The sequence below is a fragment of the Notechis scutatus genome, chromosome Z, assembly GCF_049901735.1.
Source record: "Notechis scutatus isolate UNSWTSFEM ecotype Mainland chromosome Z, rNotScu1.2, whole genome shotgun sequence".
Taxonomy (NCBI): domain Eukaryota; kingdom Metazoa; phylum Chordata; class Lepidosauria; order Squamata; family Elapidae; genus Notechis; species Notechis scutatus.
Genome location: NC_142025.1, coordinates 67,105,862 through 67,125,911, shown reverse-complemented (window position 1 = coordinate 67,125,911; position 20,050 = coordinate 67,105,862). Strand labels below are relative to the sequence as shown.

Below are 20,050 nucleotides of genomic sequence, written 5' to 3'. Positions count from 1 at the left end.
AGCAGTCCCAAAGTTATCAGTCAGTCCAAACCAAGGCAGAGTTCTCACTTTCTCCTTCTGGGGTAATATCAATCAAAGAGAAAGAAAGTCCAATTCTGTTTAAAATCTTATTACAATATATTCTAGTCTTCAAATCCTTAAGGCATCTGCTCCAACAAAGTCTTAGCATGCAAATATTTTCTTTTTAATCCTCTCTCTTCCCACTCATCGCTTAAAACCAATTTTCACCTAAAAAAAATAGGTTTCTTAATATCCAGTTATTTATTCCGTAGGAAAAGAGGGAAAGCTATCCTTTCAGCACCATCAAACAGCCGCTTTTTTCCTCTTCTGGCAGGTATTATTCAGAAAGTCATACTTTTCAGGAATTTTATTAAATATGTCTTAGAGTCCTAGGAGCCAAGAAAAACTTTCTCCTCTCAAGCACTTTCTCCACTTCCTCCTGCGCATTCTTACCCGGCTGCCAGCTTCTTTGTGGCGGCCATTACGGACCGCCGCTGCACCGTCCTGGGAAAAGGGGGTTCTACCGGCCGGGAGGGGTCTGCAACACCCCAAACCCCTCTCCGGATCCCCCTACCTTCAGCTGCCCCTGCAGGGCAGCCTAGCTCCGCACCCGTCTGGGTCGGAGCCCCAGAAGCGGCTAGCGCGGCAGGGATCGCGCAGCTTCGCAAATCCCTGCCGCTCGCGAAGCTGACAAACCGGAAGTCTCCATCTCTCCCATTTCTGTCTTCATATCTATGTGATTGTTTATCAATGTCTCTTGCATTTTGAGCATAGTTTCCTGGATGGCTGACAATGTTGCTTGCATAGTTTGCATATTAGTGGTGTTACTTGCTTTTTCCATATTTAACATTCCTTCTATTGTTTTTTGGCCTGCTGGAGAAGCGATGGACACTGATGAGCCTGAAATCAGTTTTTTCCCTTTCAAGGTTGTTGTCGTAATACTGGTCATATTCCTAACTTTGTTATAAATTTCTTCCCACTTTACCATTCACTATTTAGTTATATCTTTGTTATCAATTTTATTCAGTGATTTGCCTTAAAATATATCTTTTCACAAATCCAACTTATAATGCTATATATCTATGTTATTCAAAACTGATTCTATCTTATATTAAAGCTAAGAGTTAAATAAGTCACCAATATTAGAAAAGAGAGGGAAGAGAGAAGAAAAAAAGGGAAAGAGAAAAATATTATCAAAAGAAGAATGGGAAAGAGGGAAGGAATGATACAGGGTAGAGTAAAATATAATTACTATAGGTTATCCTTATACAGCTATATTATATTATTATATTATATTGCATCAACTGTATTATTTATCCTTAATGATAGAACTCAATTTATTTTACACAAGTGGTAGATATTAAAATATAGAATTAAACAAATCTAGATTCCACTTCTTATTTATATAACCTTACTTATTTCATTAAATAATAATAGTCAACAATCAATAATCATCAAGGTAATAGTTCATCAATCTTCTCACAATTTCATATCAAAAGGGAGGGGGAAGAGAAAGGAAAAGTGGGATAGAGTAGAATAAAGTGTGATTACTATAAAAGGCCACATGCTTTTATCTTTCTTGGTGATTTCAATCTACCTCATATTAACTGGAGCCTTAACGAATGTACAACTGTACCTACAACCTTCTACACTGCAGTAACAAATCTGGGACTAGAACAACTAGTAACCAACGACACTAGACTTAACAACTGCCTCGATCTCATATTCTGCAATAGTTTGAATTCAATTTACGGAATACAAATTAAAGAATCCTTTTCCAACAGTGACCACAACATGATTGACTTTTGTCTCAACATACGTCCACACAAAAATCATCACAATGACGGAATCTCCAATTATAACTATAAAAAAGGAAACTATGATCTTATAATCAACGATCTCTCTTCCCTTGATTGGCAATTTCTATTTTCTGGATGCAATACTGTAGAATACCATTACAACATATTTTTACTTGAAGTCAAAAGAGTCATCAAACTATATGTACCATTAACAACTCCCAAAACCAGTAAAAACAAATTACCCAAAACAATAAGGAGGCTTCAATCCAAAAAGAAATCACTTTGGCGGAAAAACAAATCTGGTCACGTTGCCAACTTCAAAAGCCGATACAAAAATTTATGCCACCAGATAAAAACTGAATGCACCAATTATCACATTAAACAAGAGGAAACCCTTCTACGCACCAATTCCACCCGTGCTTTCTACAATTTTGTAAACAACAAACTAAAAGATTCAAGGTCCATCCCACCTCTGAAAGGACCTAATGGCAAAGACTGCAACGACGACACTATTAAAGCCAACCTCTTTAACACATTCTTTGGCTCAGTATTTGTAAACAGCAGTGGATCATGCCCAGTATTTCCTAGTCGAACCACAGACAACTACATTGATCTAATACATATCAATTTTATAGAAGACAATGTTGAAAAAACACTACGCAATCTAAAACCGTCTCTATCTATTGGACTGGGTGGAATATGTGCCTACTTCTTAAAAAAAGCTACTCACTGCCATAGCCAAACCTCTAAGCATAATCTTTGAAAAATCTTTCAGGACCAGCTCCTTGCCAAAACTATGGTCACAAGCCACGGTCATCCCCATCTTCATAAAGGGAGACCCCAGCCTAGTTGAAAATTACAGACCAATCTCTTTATGCTGCGTCACGTGTAAAGTCATGGAATCAATTATTAACCAATCCATCATCCTCCACTTAGAGACAAACAACCTACTCTCTAATAAACAATTTGGTTTCAGAAAAAACTATCCTGTAATCTGCAACTCTTACACTGCAAAAACATATGGACTACACAACTCGATCAGGGCAAAGCAATAGACGCAATCTACATAGACTTCTGTAAAGCCTTTGATTCAGTGGTACACGACAAACTACTAAAACTAAAATCTTACAGTATCTCTGGACACCTGCATAACTGGATAGAAGCATTCCCATCAAACAGACAACAAATGGTCAAAATTGGGAGCGTCCTATCAAATTCTGTACCTGTCAACAGTGGTGTCCCCAAAGGCAATGTTCTAGGACCAATTCTCTTCATACTCTACATAAATGATCTCTGTGATCACATCAAGACCAACTGCGTTCTCTTCGCTGATGATGTAAGGCTATTCAACACTGACAATACTGCTACCCTTCAAAAAGACCTTGACTATGTATCAGAATGGTGAAACAAATGGCAACTTCAAATCTCAACAAATAAATGCTCTGTCCTACATATTGGCAAAAAAATCAGAAAATAAAATACAGGCTGAATAGTCAAGACCTTGTTGATGATCCAAACTCTTTCAAGGATCTTGGAGTACTCATCTCAAATGACCTAAGTGCTAGAACCCACTGTAACTACATAGCCAAAAAGGCGTTAAGAGTTGTTAACCTAATCTTACATAGCTTTTTCTCTGGTTATATTACACTAATAACTAGAGCATACAAAACATTTGCTAGACCAATACTTGAATACAGCTCATCAGTCTGGAACCCACATTACGTATCTGATATTAACACAGTTGAGAAAGTCCAGAAATATTTCACAAGAAGAGTTCTCCACTCCTCTATTCGTTGCAGAATACCTTATGCCACCAGACTTGAAATTCTAGACCTAGAAAACCTAGAACTACACCGCCTTTGGTCTGATCTAAGTATAGTATATAAAATCATACATTGCAATGTCCTACCTGTCAATGAATATTTCAGCTTCAACCATAACAATACAAGAGGAAACAATAGATACAAACTCAAGGTTAATCACACCAAACTTGATTGCAGGAAATACGATTTCAGCAACAGAGTGGTCAATGTCTGAAATACTCTACCTGACTCTGTGGTTTTTTTCCCCAAATCCCAAAAACTTTAACTTTAGACTGTCTAGTGTTGACCTCACCCCTTTCCTAAGAGGTCTGTAGGGGGCGTGCATAAGTGCAGTAACGTGCCTACCGTCCCTGTCCTATTGTTTCTTTTATATTTTATTTTTCTTATATGTATCCATGTATTCACAACTATATTTTTACTTATACCTATTATCTTGTAAGCAATTGACAAATAAAAAAAAATATATATATAAGGTCTCTCTAGTCACAATTCTATTCTATACTTGCAAGGTAAATATCTAAGTAAGAAATCAATATGTCTAACTCTATAGGTATCTATACTAAACTTTTTTTTTAAATATGTAAATATATAAACATCAATTTAAGGATAAATATATCCGTTACTTACAGTTTAAATTGTAAATATGAGTATTATGATAAACATCAGAAAATCTAAATTCTATGTTGATATATATACAGAGTATAAAGAGAAAAATTTAATTAAACTGTTAAGTATAAATATAAATATATAAGTATAAGTATAGATTACCTAGAACTTTCAATCATTCAATATATCACGATAAATGTAAAGAATTAATTAATTATCTTAATTAGCCATATATAACATGAGTTAAATAATAGCGGCTCCAATTAATTACACTAAACTCTGCTTAAATTAATTACAATTTAAATCTAAATCTAAAGTATGTATATTATAATATATCTAAGTTTATATACCAATTGGTTATATAATTAATGGTTTCCAGAAAGCGTTCCGGTTATTGTATCCAATAGAAGGGAAAGAGAAAGGAAAAATAATCATTCAATATTCAAATAGCAGATTCACAGATTCAAAAATTCAAAAGTTCAAGAAGAAAAGTTATTGATTTATCCAGTTCTTCTTAGTGTTTCAATCTCTCAATGTTTCCCCCCGGTTCCGTCTTCTATATTATACGATTGAATTGCTGAGTAATGCTGTTCACTATGGATGCTCTCCACTTCCATTACTTCAGCTGTTTCTCAATATGTGTCAGTCCTTGGCAAAGCACAGTGTTCACAGCCTAGTAACTTGTGTTAAACTCTCACGTTTCAATTTTTCAAAGCTTAGGATTTTCCAAAAATTTCCAAAGTTTAGTAATCAAAAGGTATCTTCTTCTATTTTGTTCATTAAAGTGTCCTGCCTCTCCCGGCTTTTTCCCAATCAGTCTCCGCTCATTCTCACCTCTGCTTTCTCGCCGCTTTCTCAGGTTAACGATAGATCAATCTTCTCCGATGAAGTACAAACCTTCTTTCTTGTTAATCTTCTACAACGCAAGTTCTTTTGCACTGTCCTCTCCTTATTCTCCGCCACTGGCTGTCATTCGATCTTGCTTCTCCTTTTGCTGACTGTTAGGACTTCGGAGCTGCCATCAAAAGTATGCCAGCCTCTCGGTTACTGGGCTGAACAGGGTTTCTCTCTGTCATGCTGGTGATCGCATATCGCCAAACTGCTCCTCAAGTATCCCCACTCCAACATGCTTCCCTTCAGGGTTCGTGTATCCTTTCAGGATTGATCCAGCATCAGAAAAGAGGGGTGAAGAACAGAGCTAGCTCTTCAACCCCTCTGTTAGGGTTTGGGAATTAACCCCTAGAAGAGTATTGCAGTAGTAGTCAAGCCAGGCAACCAAATGAGAGCGGAAGGGCCCCAGAGTATACACACACTGAACACAAACACTGTTTGTAGTTTAAATAGTTTTTAATCCAGTTAGAGTTTAAGCATTGTCATTCAGTCCATTAAGTCATTCACAGTATTTCCATCCAGTAAGACTCACTAGTATAGTCCAAGTCAAGAGTCCTTGCAATATCTTTATCAGCCGATAAAGATATCTTCTCCTCCTCCGGTTTCACTCTCCAGAGAAACAAACGCTGGATATTCAGTAGAATTACGCAGTACATCAGCAAACAGTAGCAAACAATAACAGTTCAGTCACAGGCACTCACAGTCAGTAATCACAGTTAGTCACAGCAAGACACAGTTACTCGCAGCAGCACACAGTTACAGTCAGTAACAGTAACAGACAGTCAGTAAGCTTTCCAGCTTCTAATGCTTCCTTATATTGTAACTTCTAACCGCACCCTTAATCGGCTAATTGCCTGCTGCATTGTGCTTAAAGTGATAAGCACTTAAACCATGATATCTAAGTTTTATATATTTATTCACCCAAACCATATTTGGTATCAATGTTATACCTAACATACTCCCCTTTTGGGTGAAATAAATATATAATACCTTTACAATCTTATCCCATATTTTTCACAACTCTCCTGGTGCTTACTGGCACCTTGGGCTTTAGTAAAATTATCAGCTAAATTGTCCTCCGACATACAGTACTCTAGCTGAATCATCTTACTTCTTACAGATTGTCTCACGTTTAGATATCTTAGATCTGTATGCTTGCTCCTTGTTTTTACTCCAATATTTGTGGCCATTTGAATTGCTGCCTGATTATCTTCATGTATAATTATAGGATAATCTACAGTTATACCTATATCAATTAACATTTGTTTATACATTATTAATTCTGTACATAACAATGATAAACAGGAGAATTCTGCCTCCATAGTAGACAAACTTATATGCTGTTGTCTTATTGACTTCCAGCCTATTAATGTATTACCCAGCATTATGGCTGTTCCTGAAGTCGACTTTCTAGTGTCTATTTCTGATGCAAAGCTAGCATCTGCATAAGCACTCAAAATTAAATCACCCTTTGGTTCTAAATACAATGAATAATTCATTGTCTTTTAAGATATCTTAATATCCTCTTAGCTGCATTCCAGTGTCTTTCACATGGTGCAGAATTGAATCTAGCCAACTGATTCACGCAGTACGATATATCTGGTCTAGACCAATTACTAATATAACTCAAACTACCAATTAAAGATTGATAAATCACCTTATCAAACTCAGGGCTTTGTACATCAGTGTTGCTAAACTCCTGACTCATTGGAGTCTTAGCCGGCTTACAAAGCTCCATCTTGTAATCTTTTAGCAATTTGCTTATCTTATCTTCCTGAGATATCTTAAAACCTTTCCGTGTTTTCTTTATATTCAAACCGAGATACTTCTTTATCTCCCCTAATTGCTTGATCTTTATTCTCTTTCCTAATGATGCTATTATTTTATTTGCTTCATCATTAGTTTCAGTTATCAAAGCAATATCATCTGTGAATAGTAATAATAATGATACTTTCCCATTTGTCTCCCTCTTAAACAGACATGGATCGGCTAAACCAGCTTTAAATCCTATATTGTCTAGTTCCTTTACAATATACTGGTTCCATTCATAGCCTGATTGTTTAAGACCATAGAGGCTTTTCTTTAACAACCAACAATCATTATTATCCTTATTTTCACTTTTAATACCAACAGGCTTTTTCATATAAATAATATGTTTTAATGGGGCGTGCAAGTAAGCAGTTTCCACATCTAAATGGTTAACTATATAGTTTTTACTAGCTGCCCACACTAAAGCTGCCCTCAAGGTTGCTGCCTTAAGACTAGGTGCAAACACCTCATCGTAGTCATTAGCATTCTGCCTAAAACCTTGGGCTACTAACCTTGCCTTATGGATTAAATTACCATCTTTATCTATTTTTACCTTAAATATCCATTTGCAGCCAATGGATTTCTTTCCTACAGGTAATTTGGCATTCTCATACACTTTCATATCACTTAATGAATTCAGTTCCTTATTCATTGCTGCATACCATCTTTCTTTTTCCTTATTAGGATACTTTTTAATTTCTTCTACAGAATTAGGAACTTGATTAATCTGGCACACTGTGTTAGCCTGGTACCTATCAGGCGGTCTAGATATACGTGTAGTTCTTCTGGGAATTACAGGGCTTACAGGAGGACTTTGTTGAACTACTACCTGTTCATCTTCCTCATCCTGTTCAGCTATTGAATCTGTTTCTTCCTTTATGGGCACTATTTCATCCTGTATTTGTCTCTTTACTTTATTTTTAAAGTTACAGGGATAACTAATGGGATTTCTATAGGATTCAATAATTACATCTTTATTGGCATCCTGTTCTAATTTCTCCCATCCTTCATGTTCTAGAAATTGGGCACTAGCACTACATAACACTTTAGATGTGCCTTTCTCCCAAAATCTATATGCCCTATGGTTTGCCTGATAACCAACGAAGAAAAATCTTTTAGCTCTATGTTGCCCTTTTTTTCTGAGTTGTGCAGGAATATGCACCCATGCTGGTGCACCAAATGTGTGCAGGTAACTTAGATCAGGTTTCCTGCCATGCCATCTGGTAAATGGAATTTCACCTGTTGTTGTATTAACAACGTTGTTCAATATGTTATTAGCACACATTGTAGCCTCCCCCCACAAAGAATCAGGTAACCCAGAATCATTTAACATTGTTCTAACCATTGCCTGTAGTGTTTGGCCTCTTCTTTCAATAAAAGCGTTATGTTCTGGCCTGTATGGAGCAGACTTCTTATGCTCTATTCCAGCTATCTTAAGTCTGTTCTGGAATTTGTTATTAATAAATTCCGTGCCATTATCTGTCACCAGGGTTATCAGTTGACGTTTAGACTTTCTTTCAGCAAACCTAAGCCAATTGAAAAAATGTTGATATGTTTCAGTTTTGCTTTTCATTAAATAGCAAAACCCATATCTAGAATAATGGTCCATAATGCTCAGTATATATCTAGCACCCCCATACTGGGTTTCTTTGGACCTATTATGTCTGCAAATACTACTTCTAAAGGTTCTTTTGTTTTGAAACCATTTAGCCTATTTGCAGGCAATACCTTGCTCTTATCTTCACAGCAAACATTACAACGCAAATATTTATCACAAGATTTTAACCTTATTCCTTCAGATAACTCAACTGTTCGTTTTAGCATTTTAAAATTTACATGCCCTAAACGCCTATGCAATAAATGGATACATTCATCATGAGGCTTTATATTATTAAATACAGTTTGAGCCTCCCCTTTCTTACTATTATCTAAGACATATAATGTTCCATTTAAAGCTGCAGTTACCCTTTTGTTATCTTTTTCAATTATGCAATTATTATCCTTAAAAGTAATTACATAACCTAATTTATCTAATACCCTTACTGAAAGCAAATTAAACTTTAGTTGCGGTACATACAACATTTTTATATCCTGGTTTATGTACGGACAACGTGCAAAACCTTGACCTTTCGCTTTCAGGTTCCAGCCATTGGCAAGTGATATATGTTGAGAACTTGTAGACATTTTTATAAATTTTGTCTTATCTCTTGTGATGCAGTGGGATGCGCCACTGTCAACCACCCATAAATTATTCTTCACATCAGAGTTGTTAAACGTGGCTAGTTCAAATGCTTTCTTTGGCTTTTTTACATTCTGGCTTTTTCTCTTTTTGCAGAACTTTGCCAGATGTCCTCTGCCTCCACAATTAAAACACTTTTTAATTGTGTATGCCGTTGAAGATAAATTCTCTTCTTCCAGGTGCTTTACTTTGCTTTGCTGGTTTCTTTCAAACTTTGAAGATAATTTCTCTTCTTTCTTATCTTCTCTCAGCTCGTCACGCTCACGCCTTCTTCTGGCTTCTTCTAGTAGCCTGCCTGTAATGTCGGTTAATGAGAGGCTTTCTTTTGGCAATACCTCTAACGAAGTCACATAGTCATCATAGCTTTGATCTAATGAAGATAATATGATGTAGACTTGTTGCAGTTCATTAAATATAAGCTCTTTTTCTTGCAATTCTTGAAAAATGCTCTTCATACAGTTTAAATGAACTAACATATCTCCATTCCTCTGAAGATGCGTTCGAAAAAGCTTCCGTGTAAGATTTATATGTGCTCCTACACTGTCCCGAACATAAATCTTCCTGAGGTTCTCCCAGCAGTTTGCAGCATTTTCTTCTCCACGAATATGGACAAGCTGCTGATCACAGAGAGTCAGTCCTATGATGCATAAAGCCTGCTCAATGTTATACCTAACACCCTCTGTTTGTCCCAATGTCACCACCAGAAGTCTATAAATGGATCATTTTATGTGCACATAGAAATACAGTGTTGGAGAAATTAAAGAGAAGCTTTAAACTTTATAGATAGTTTTTAAAAAGACTGCACTCTGAAATGAAACCATTTAAATTAAACACATAGTGACATTATGAGGATGGAGCTAGGAGATCATTTCCAGTAATATTCAGTTTAATTTAGCTTGAATGCATATCCCTGAGGCTACTTCTCAACAAATACCAGAGGATATTAACCTGGATCTCTACTGTACTCTAGAGACCCAGGTCTTACTGTCAAATGAGACATGATACTATTTTTGTATTGGTTTTTTTCATATCATAATGAAATAAATTATTTGTGGATCACTTCAGTTTTGAATTGAGTGAATCTGATGGTCTGCTATAAAATGATAGTCTTTCCCAACAGAAAAATACAATTTATTGTGTTATCTTCTCAACTAATGCTTTTGTCAGGGTTCCAGTTAACACACCCAACAGAATCAAAATTTCAAGGCAGGCATATTCCTCAAAGTATAGATTTGGCATGTCATATTGGCACATATGGGGAAAACCAGACTCTGAAGGACTCCCGACCCAAATTAAAACTCTTAAGTTCTTTCCCTCAGGTCACATGTCCATCACATGGTCCAATCAGGTTGCAGCCCCAATCCTGGCTGGCTTCAGCCAATGCCTTTCCAACACCTCATAGAAAGTCCTTGGCTCCCACAGGAAAGAACATTATTTTGGCTACACATTCCCAGCTATCTCTATCTCCCCCCTCATTCCCACAGCTCCAAACAGTCTTGCTGTGGCAGCCCTGAACATGCTCCCAAAATGGCTTCAGGGCTGACAAGCTGCCCCCCTCAGTTGAGAAGGAGACCCTGCAAGAGAAAATCAAAGGGAGGTTAATCTGTGTCATCATCAATCACCTCTTCCCCCTCCATGTGGTCCTTTGGGCTTATGAAGGAACTGCTTAATCAATCAGCTTTCACATCACAACTCTTGACCCAGGTGGCTTCAGCTAGGGGGTTACCCCTTCCAGTGCACTAGGTACTGCAAGCGACCCTTACGCAGGCACGAATTTAGAATCTTTTTCACCTCATAATGGGTCTCCCCTTGTACTACAATAGGTTTGGGGGTGCCAGGTCTACCAGTCTTAGCTGGAAGCTTGCGGCCAGCTTTAACAGACTGCTATGAAACACTGGATGCACTTTCCCTAAGAGGCGAGAGAGTCTAAGCTGAACAGTTACCGGTTTTATCACTATTGGAAACAGCCCTGTGAAATTTGGACCCATCTTTTTACTTGGTAACTTTAATTTTAGATATTTTGTTGACAAGTATACCTTGTCTCCGACCTGGAAAGCAGGATGGAGGGGGCAGTGTTTGTTGGCTTGCTTTTTATAGTTTTTTGCTTCAATTAAGGCTTGCTTCATAAGTTCCCACCCCTGCTTTAGTGATCCCACCCATTTATTCAGGGAAATAGAGGAGGGTGGCTGCTTGGGCAGTTCGGGCATGGGGATGAATTCCATGCTGCTGGTAACCTAAAAAGGGTCAGACCAGTGCTACTGTTCACCACATTGTTGTAGGCTACCTCCGCAAAGGGCAGCAAATCTACCACATAGCGCCTAAGGTACTGTTCTTGATTTGCACTTGGTAAGAAGCCTCTCTTAGGTCTAACTTGGTGGACACCTTTCCTTTAGCCAGGTGGCTTAACATGTCCATCAATGGCAGGGGGTAGGGGTTTTCCATTCACACTGCGTTAATTTCTCTAAAACATACACAGAGCCATCTTTTTTCTTTTTAAAAAGTACAGGGGCGCTACCCTAGACTTGGCCAGTTAAATGCGAGATTGGTGTCAATGTGTTTCCTCAGTTTGTCCATCTCCCTAAGGGTCATGGAATATATCTTGGGCTTGGGCAGCTTGGCTCCCGGTACAAATTCTCTCACAGTCAGTGGGTCGATTGTGAGGGTAGGGCATTACTTTCTTTTTTGCTGAATGCTTCAGCCAGGTCATGGTATTCTTTGGGCTCATTTGGGTTTTTTGTTTGGTGTGGCTTTTTGGTACAGATAAATCTCAAAGTCCATGGTCACCACCATCTGGTACCACTCCAGTATGCACAGTCCTGTTGGAGGCCCTGATATAGGGCTTCTTTGAAGTGGTGGACAAGGAGGCACTCTGGCCAGTTTCTCAGTTTTCCCACCACTCTTTGGAATTCCCACACTAATTCCTTGGCGGGGTGGCCTTTTTGCTTTAGGTTTCTGATTTCAGCCTCTGCCTCTTGCCTCTTGCCATGTCCTCATACCAGTTTCTCAGTAGCTGCTGGAACACATTGGCATCCTCAAATTCAGGAGCCCCCTTGTCATGCAGCTGGGCTACCCACTCAGCCGCTTCATCCTCCATGTTTTTGGCAATGGCCGAAATGATCTCTTGATCGGACTGATATCAACCTCCATAATGATTGAGGTGGATCAGATCTGGTTCAAGAAGTACTCCAGATTTCCAGGACTTCCATCAAAAGTAGCTCTGAAGTATAGGAGAGTGGCTGGTGGTGATGGCAGAGCTGGAGCTGGCTGGGGCGCAGGCACTGGCACCCATTAACATTGGATCTATCCCCAGCCTGGAGGGATTTGGTCCACCAGTGGCAGCTGCCTGGCGTTGGTAGGCCCATGGCGCCTTGTCACAGTCCCAGGCTGGACTGGCCTAAGGACCCTGGCAGCTGGCTGATAGTGGTTGCAGGTTAAGCTGTCAATCTGGTAGATCAGGACCGGTGAGGGAGGCTTAGGCGTGATCCACTCTATGCTGAGTGGAATGAGGAGGAAACCCCATTCTGGTGGACATGCTTGCTTGGCTGGGGAAGGTAAAGGTCAGTTGAGCCAGGATCAGGCTGGGCTGACCACTTGGAGGGTGCTGTCCCAGGCTGCTGATGCTCAGCTGGCCAACCCTCTCTGGCAAGCCGGCCAGGGACTGGCTTTTTGAGGGGGACTGGATTCCCCATTCTCTGGAGATGGTGAGGACTAGAGGCTTTGCCATTTTCCACTCAAAGACCGTGGTGTGCTCTGCCTGAGCTGAGGGGATGTGGAGCTCCTGGAAAATGAGTTGGCTGGCTAAGTCCTCCTCAGCCCAGTATAAATCTCATCCTTTTTTTGAACTATTACCATCTGGCAGACGGTACAGAATAATAAAAACAAGGACAAATAGACAGAAAAACAGCTTCTATTCCAGGGCAGTAGCTCTTTTGAATTCTGCTGTATAGTGCAGTGTTGGTGTGGTGTTGGGAGTTTCTGGTTCAATGTGTGAAGGGTGAAGGATGTGTGTTTGTGTTTATTTTCATGGTCATGGTCATGATGTGCACTGAAGATGGTGTTTGATTTCGTTGTACGAGGTGCAATGACAATAAAGTAAACTAAATAATTCTGGAGACACTGGCCACTTCACTGGCTCATGGGATGCCTGGAATCTGGTGCTGCCTCCAGATTGTTGGAGTTCCTGGACCGACAACCAGAGTACATGCTCTTTAGGATGGGCACCCAGTTGGCATTCGACCTCAGTTGCGGCCACAGCTGCCATCTCAGCCTCTGAGGGGAAACTGAGGCTCCCGGAGCTATCCCCACAGACTCCTCTGGTTCCCGTGACTTCTGGAACCCATAGACATCTCTTCCATCTTCTTCTCCATCTTCACTGAGTCTCCTGGGTAAGCTGCCAGGGCTTAGGAACCTGGACAGTGGCCCCGCAAACGCAAGGAGCTTCTTGGTTGTTTTATTTGCAGAGTCAGGTTAGTGTCAAGGTTTCAGTTAACACACCCAACAGAATCAAAACTCCAAGGCAGGCATATCCTCAAGTGTAGATTTATTTGGCATGTCATATTGGCACATCTGGGGAAAACCCAACTCTGAAGGACTCAATGTTTTCCCCACCCAAATCAAAACCCTAAAGTTCTTTCTCCCAGGTTACACGTCCATCACATGGTCCAATCAGATCGCAGCCCCAATCCTGGCTGGCTTTAGTCCATGCCTTTCCAACAGAATGTCCTTGGCTCCCACAGGAAATAATGTTATTTTGATTACACATTCCCAGCTATCTCTACCTCCCCATTCACATTCCCACAGCTCCAACCAGTCTTGCTATGGCAGCCCTAAAGATGCTCCCAAAATGGCTTCAGGGCTGACAGCTTTTTTCTACAGGATTTTTGTCTAAAACATTCAGAACTGATCAAGGATTTTATGTAGTATTTTTCTGCAGTATTTTCTTTTTAGTAAAATTAAAATGTTCCAATTGTCAGTTTTGATATATGTGGAGTTAATGCAGGTTTTCCTTATGGCAAAGTAATTTATTGTAGGCCACTGAAAAACTAAGGAACAAATTAGTGCCTCTCTCTTTTACACATTGACACAAAAAATGTCTGAGTACTTATTTATTTCCTTTATCCCAGTCCCCTCCATAGGGCTATGAATAAATTTTCAGTATTTGATTATAAATGCCCCAAAATAATATTTTCAATTAATCCAAAATCAATTAAAGATATGTTGGCATTGTGATTGTACAACACATTAAATTAAAACTAATACATTTTTTTAAGAAAATCACAAAATCTGTAATGAAAAGTTGTTTTTGCTAGCTGCTGGCAAGATAGATGAACCCATAGTAGCTGGAGTTGCAGAGGACAGCTATTCTCTTTAGTCATAGATGGAACACCTGTCATAAGTGAAAAGACTGGTTGGTGGATTCTGTTCCAATCTAAAATGAGAGTTATTGATCAAGACCCCTGCTGAAGTTCAGAAGAAACATTTATGGAACTTTGGAATTAACTTATTCAACTACATTGACACATGTTCTACCAACTTCCTGAACAGAAAGATAACTTCTTAAACATTGCCAGCATTTTCTTTTTGTTCCCAAGATTTCTGATTCCAAGTGGGCAGGCCTTTTGTCCTGGTATTTTCCAGTCCTTTTCATGAAGAAGTCTGGAGAGAAAACAGTTTGTACCTTTCCTTATATTCATTCATTCATTCATTCATTCATTCATTCATTCAGTCAGTCAGTCAGTCAGTCAGTCAGTCAGTCAGTCAGTCAGTCAGTCATTTTCTATGACTGGCCATCTTAGTCACTGACTTCAGGTAGATTACAGTTCAAAAAATGTATTACAGTGAAAAAATATTTAAAACATTTTAAAACAATAAAACACTAAAATATCCAAATTAAATACAATAGTAGCAAGATGTTTGACCATTTAAAAATATAACTAGGAAATGGGCCCCTTGATATATTCAGTGCCCCAGGTTCAGGAACATAGCACAGTTTTTAAGAGTCTTATGAAAGGCTAATAGGGTTGGGGCCATTCTAATCTCTGAAGAGAGAATGTTCCCTAGAGAAGGGTCCACTGCAGAAAAAACTCATCTTCCGATTCCCACCAGCTGCTTTTCTTTGGCTGATGGGATCTGCAGAATGCTTATTATTTCTTCTATGCTTTCTGGCTGATGGAATCACTGTCTGTAGCATGCACCAAAAGCATCCTCAAGGACAAACCTTGAATAGTGAAGCTGTTCAATGTTGCTAAAAATAATGTCTGTTGGAAAGAAAGAAAAATGACTGAAAAAATACTTCCCTGGTGGATAGTTCAAGGTTTTCTGAGATTATACTGTTATACTTGCAAATGGATTAGTGTTGTTGAATGGCATTCAGATGTCAGCAAATACACAGATAAATTCATGGAAGCTCAAGGATTGTCATCAGTTCTGGAGAGTGAGAGTGAGTGAGGTGAACAAGTGTTTATAATGGTCAAAGATCAGAGTTCATAAGTATTGGAGTACTGACCCTGATAAAGTGGTTGTCTTTCTTACTGAATTTTTGAATTAAAGCTTTAAAATTGATAGTTGCTGATTATGTAATTATTGATAATCTTTCAAACTCTAGTAAAGCTAGAATCAGTTCATAAGGTGAATTTAGGAACATAACAGCAATTTAGCAGAATTAGAATATGAAAAAATGCTTTACATTGGCAGTATGAATTGCTTTTGTTAAAGGTAGTCCTCCACTTATGACTGCAATTGAGTCTCAAATTTATGCTGCTAAGTGAGACATTAGTTAAGTGAACTTTGCTGCATTCATGACCTTTCTTGCTATAGTTCTTAAGCAAATCACTGCGGTTAAGTTAGTAACAAGATTGTTAAGTAAATTTGTATTCCTCATTGACTTTTCTTGTCAGAAAGTTGCAAAAGGTGATCACATGGCTCCAGGACAGAGGTCACCAACTGGTGGTTCACAGACCACTGGTGGTCCGTGAGAAAATTTTGGATGCATGCGGGAAGGTTAGCGCATGGGAGATTGCAGCATCGAAGCCCTTCCTGGGTGTTCCCTGGCCTGTGAGGGGCGGGTACGATCTCCCATGCCCTTCCCCTCAGGAACTGCAAAGCACTCACTGCCCCTCTGGCAGCCACCAAGCCTCTTCCCACCGTGCTTCACTTCCTCCTCGCCAGAAGTGCTCACACACCCAGCAGGAAGGAGGAGGCTTGGTAGGTGCCAGAGTGGCGGTGAGCACTTTGTGGCTCCTGAGGGGAGGGGTCGAGCCTTCCCCTCGCAACATGTTCACCTGAGGGCATCGCTGGCAGCTGCTTCCTGTGACTCAGGAGGTCTGTGCTCTTCCCGCTGCTGCTCGGCCACCTCAATGCACGGAGGCAGGAGGCAGCAGCCATAACACAGATTTGCTAGGGAGACTGCAGGCTTATCCCACCTCCCTACCAGCCACCTGGTCTTCAACATGTGGCTCGTTGGCCTCCAGACATCAGATTCCCACCATCCAGCACCATTCAGAGGTTCCTTCCCCCGGGACAGAGAGAGAGGGAAAGGAAGAGAGAGACAAAAGAAACAGAGAAAGAGGGAGGAGGGAGAAAGAGAAAGGAAAAGAGAGAGAGAGAGACAAGACACAGAGAGAGAGAGAGAAAGAGAAGGAGGGAGAAAGGGAGAAAGGGGAAAGAGAAAGAAACACAACAGAGAGGGAGGGAGGGAGAAAGAGAGAGGGGGAAAGAGAGACAAGACAGAGAGAGAAAGAGAGAGACAAGACAGAGAGGGGGAGAGAGGGAGAAAGAGGGGGAAGGGAAAGAGAGAGAGACGAGAAAGAGAAAGAGGAAGGAAGGGGGGAAGAGAGAGAGACAAGACAGAGAAAGAAAGAAAGAGAGAGAGAAAGGGAGGGAGAAAGAGAGAGATGAGAGATCCCGGTGTTTTGTTTTCTGTGGGAAATGGGTCCAAATGACTCTGAGTATTTAAGGTTGCAGAAACAGGCAACCAAGTTAAATGCCTGAAGGATCCTATCCCATCAGTGGGAGTCCAGGTGCTTCAGCGAGCGGCATGCTGGATTCATATTAGTGGTCCGCAGGATTTAAAATTATGAATTCAGTGGTCTCTGAGGTCCAAAAGGTTGGAGACCAGGACACTTCAACCATCATACATATCAATCCGTTGCCAAATGTTCAAATTTAGATCATGTGACTGTGGGAATGCTGCAACAGTAATAAGTGTGAAAACAATGATAAGTCACTTTTTCCAGTGCTATTGTAATGTCAAATGGTCACTAAATGAACTGTTGTAAGTAGAAGTCTATCTATACTTAGTTCCAGATATGGTGATGGTGATCTAGCCATCTTGAAACAGGATAAAACCTGACATTTTGCTATGAGAAGAGGCATAACTTATGGCATTTTATGGAGATCTTTTTACCATTATGTAACTGATATCTTCAAATAGTGGTTTCTTATTAGATCAAATATTATATCATTTATTCTCCTTATAGCTCCTGAAGGGAAACATTGTATATAAAAATAAATAAATAAATAAATAAATAAATACATACATACATACATACATACATACATACATACATACATACATACATACATACATACGTAGTGGAGTATGGGGCCCTTCAGATAATGCCATGAGTTCAAATAAATGTTCAAATAAAGTATACTTCTAATAAAACTTGGTAACTTTTCAGATAACTTTATCAAGTTGGCTGGTTGAAGGGTCATAATCAGTGGTGGGATTCAAATTTTTTTACTACCGGTTCTGTGGGCGTGGCTTGGTGGGCGTGGCAGGGGAAGGATACTGTAAAATCTCCAGTCAGAGGTGGTATTCGCTGGTTCTCCAAACTACTCAAAATTTCCGCTACCAGTTCTCCAGAACTGGTCAGAACCTGCTGAATAGCATCTCTGGTCATAATATATTACTGGGCCAACTTTGATTTCTTGTTAGAGAGGGAAATGTATATTTCAAATGAATATCTTTGAAACTTATACAGCGATTCAGAATATGAGCAAGTGTCCTGCCAGTTGAGGGTAATTTATTTTCTAACATTGAGTCCTCCTAATAAATAAATAAACTCTGCAGGCAGAAATTTAATTTAAGCCAAAGATAAAAAAATTCTTCCAGTTGACTAGTTGACTTCCAGTTGATTCAACTCTCTCAAGTCAATTCAGATAATGATTTTTTATGTAGAATTTAAACAATGAATGCTTTTGCTTTGTCAAGTAGGTGATCCCAATAAGAAACTATTCATATAAAACAATGAAGATACAAAAACCTTGCCTATTTGTTTCTTTTTTCCCCCTCCAGTACATTGAAGTATTTTTTTTAAAAAAACTCAATATTCCTGAATGCAGAAAATCAGTGTCATCGTTGCCCTTTTTTTCAGCTGCATCAAATAATGCAGTGACGTGTTAGAATAAGCATTACAGCCATTGATTCTTCCTTGGGTCAGTAAAAATGTGCTCTGATTGCCCCAATTTTAATTAGGTTCAACTTGCTCCAGTTAAAGTACAACCCTGAAAGCCAGCAACAATTATTGGACAATCATGTGAGCAGAAGGAAAGAACCAACTAGCTTAGTAATTAGTTAATGACTAATCGTGAATTGTTTAAAATATTTCCCCTTTTAAAGTTGGTCCTTTTAGCTGTTATCCTATAATGATCCATTCACTCTGATGACCAAAGTTGTTGCTATTGTAGTTGTTATATGCCTGAATTTTTGTTTTATGTGGTATCCAGTTTCTCTGTTAAGAATGAAAAAAGGAAAGGGAAAGTTTTCAATTACATTATCAAGCATGCATAGGTTGGCTAAAAATGGAAATCCTGCAATCCTTCAAATATTATAACTGACAGTTGGATTATATTATAGAGTTTCTTTAACTGTTGTCTGAGGACTCCCAGGGTGCAGAAAATCTAAATGATTTGCCAGATATTAAATATATTTGCAAAAATTTATAACAATGTCACTTGTCTCATTTTAATTTGTTAAAAATAGCTTTTTTTTCATGAAAAAATACTTTATCAGTTAATATCTAGGGTTTAATATTGTGATTTTCATATGATTCAATAAATAAATACTTTACAATTGCATCAACTTTAATTTATAACAGGGGAAAAAAAAGTATAAACAAATACTCTTCAGAGGTACCCTGTAAAATTGGGAAGGGATCTTGAGAGCAAATAGTTTATGATCTAGATCAGGGGTCTCGAAACTTGCCAATTTTAAAACTTTTGGACTTCAACTTCCATAATTCCTCATTCAGCCATGCTGGCTGGGACTTCTGTGAGTTGAAGTCCACAAGTCTGAAAGTTTGGAAATCCGTGATCTAGATGGATATAGATACTTCAATCCTGCTGTAGTAGTATGGTTGAACTTTAAATTCTAATACACAATGATGAATTGAAACAGCCTTCATAAAGTGCCTTTTAAACTGAACTAAATTTAATTGAGACTAACTACATTAGATGTGTCCATTCATTCATAGTATTGTGTAATATGTTAACAATGAGGTGTACCATATGCTGTACTTGTAAATTATAAAGAAATGTGGCTTAAACCTGAATGTGGTGCTCAAATGCATCAACTTGATTCTTCTTAACCATGGCTGTAGCAAAACAAATTAAGATGACTCCATCGGGCTTTATTTACTGTTGATAAATTGGATGTTCTGGCTTTATTTTAATTAAACAATCCTGAATACCATTGGTTTTAAGGCATGAACAGTCAGGTGGAAATAATTGAACAATATACATTAAGAAATTGCTTCTTCACAATAATTCTACAGCCAGATACTGTATTAAAGTATGATCAAATAAAATGAATTAAAAATTGAAACAAAAAAGGGTCCTTTGTTGTCTATATGTAAGGTAATATTAAGAACATCTTACTATAT

General features: G+C 38.8%; 1 protein-coding gene across 11 annotated transcripts in view; it reads left to right on the top strand.

The window, feature by feature from the left end:
• ELMO1 (engulfment and cell motility 1) overlaps positions 1-20,050 on the top strand; it is a 536,034-nt gene that overhangs the window by 156,589 nt on the left and 359,395 nt on the right. The window lies entirely within an intron of this gene.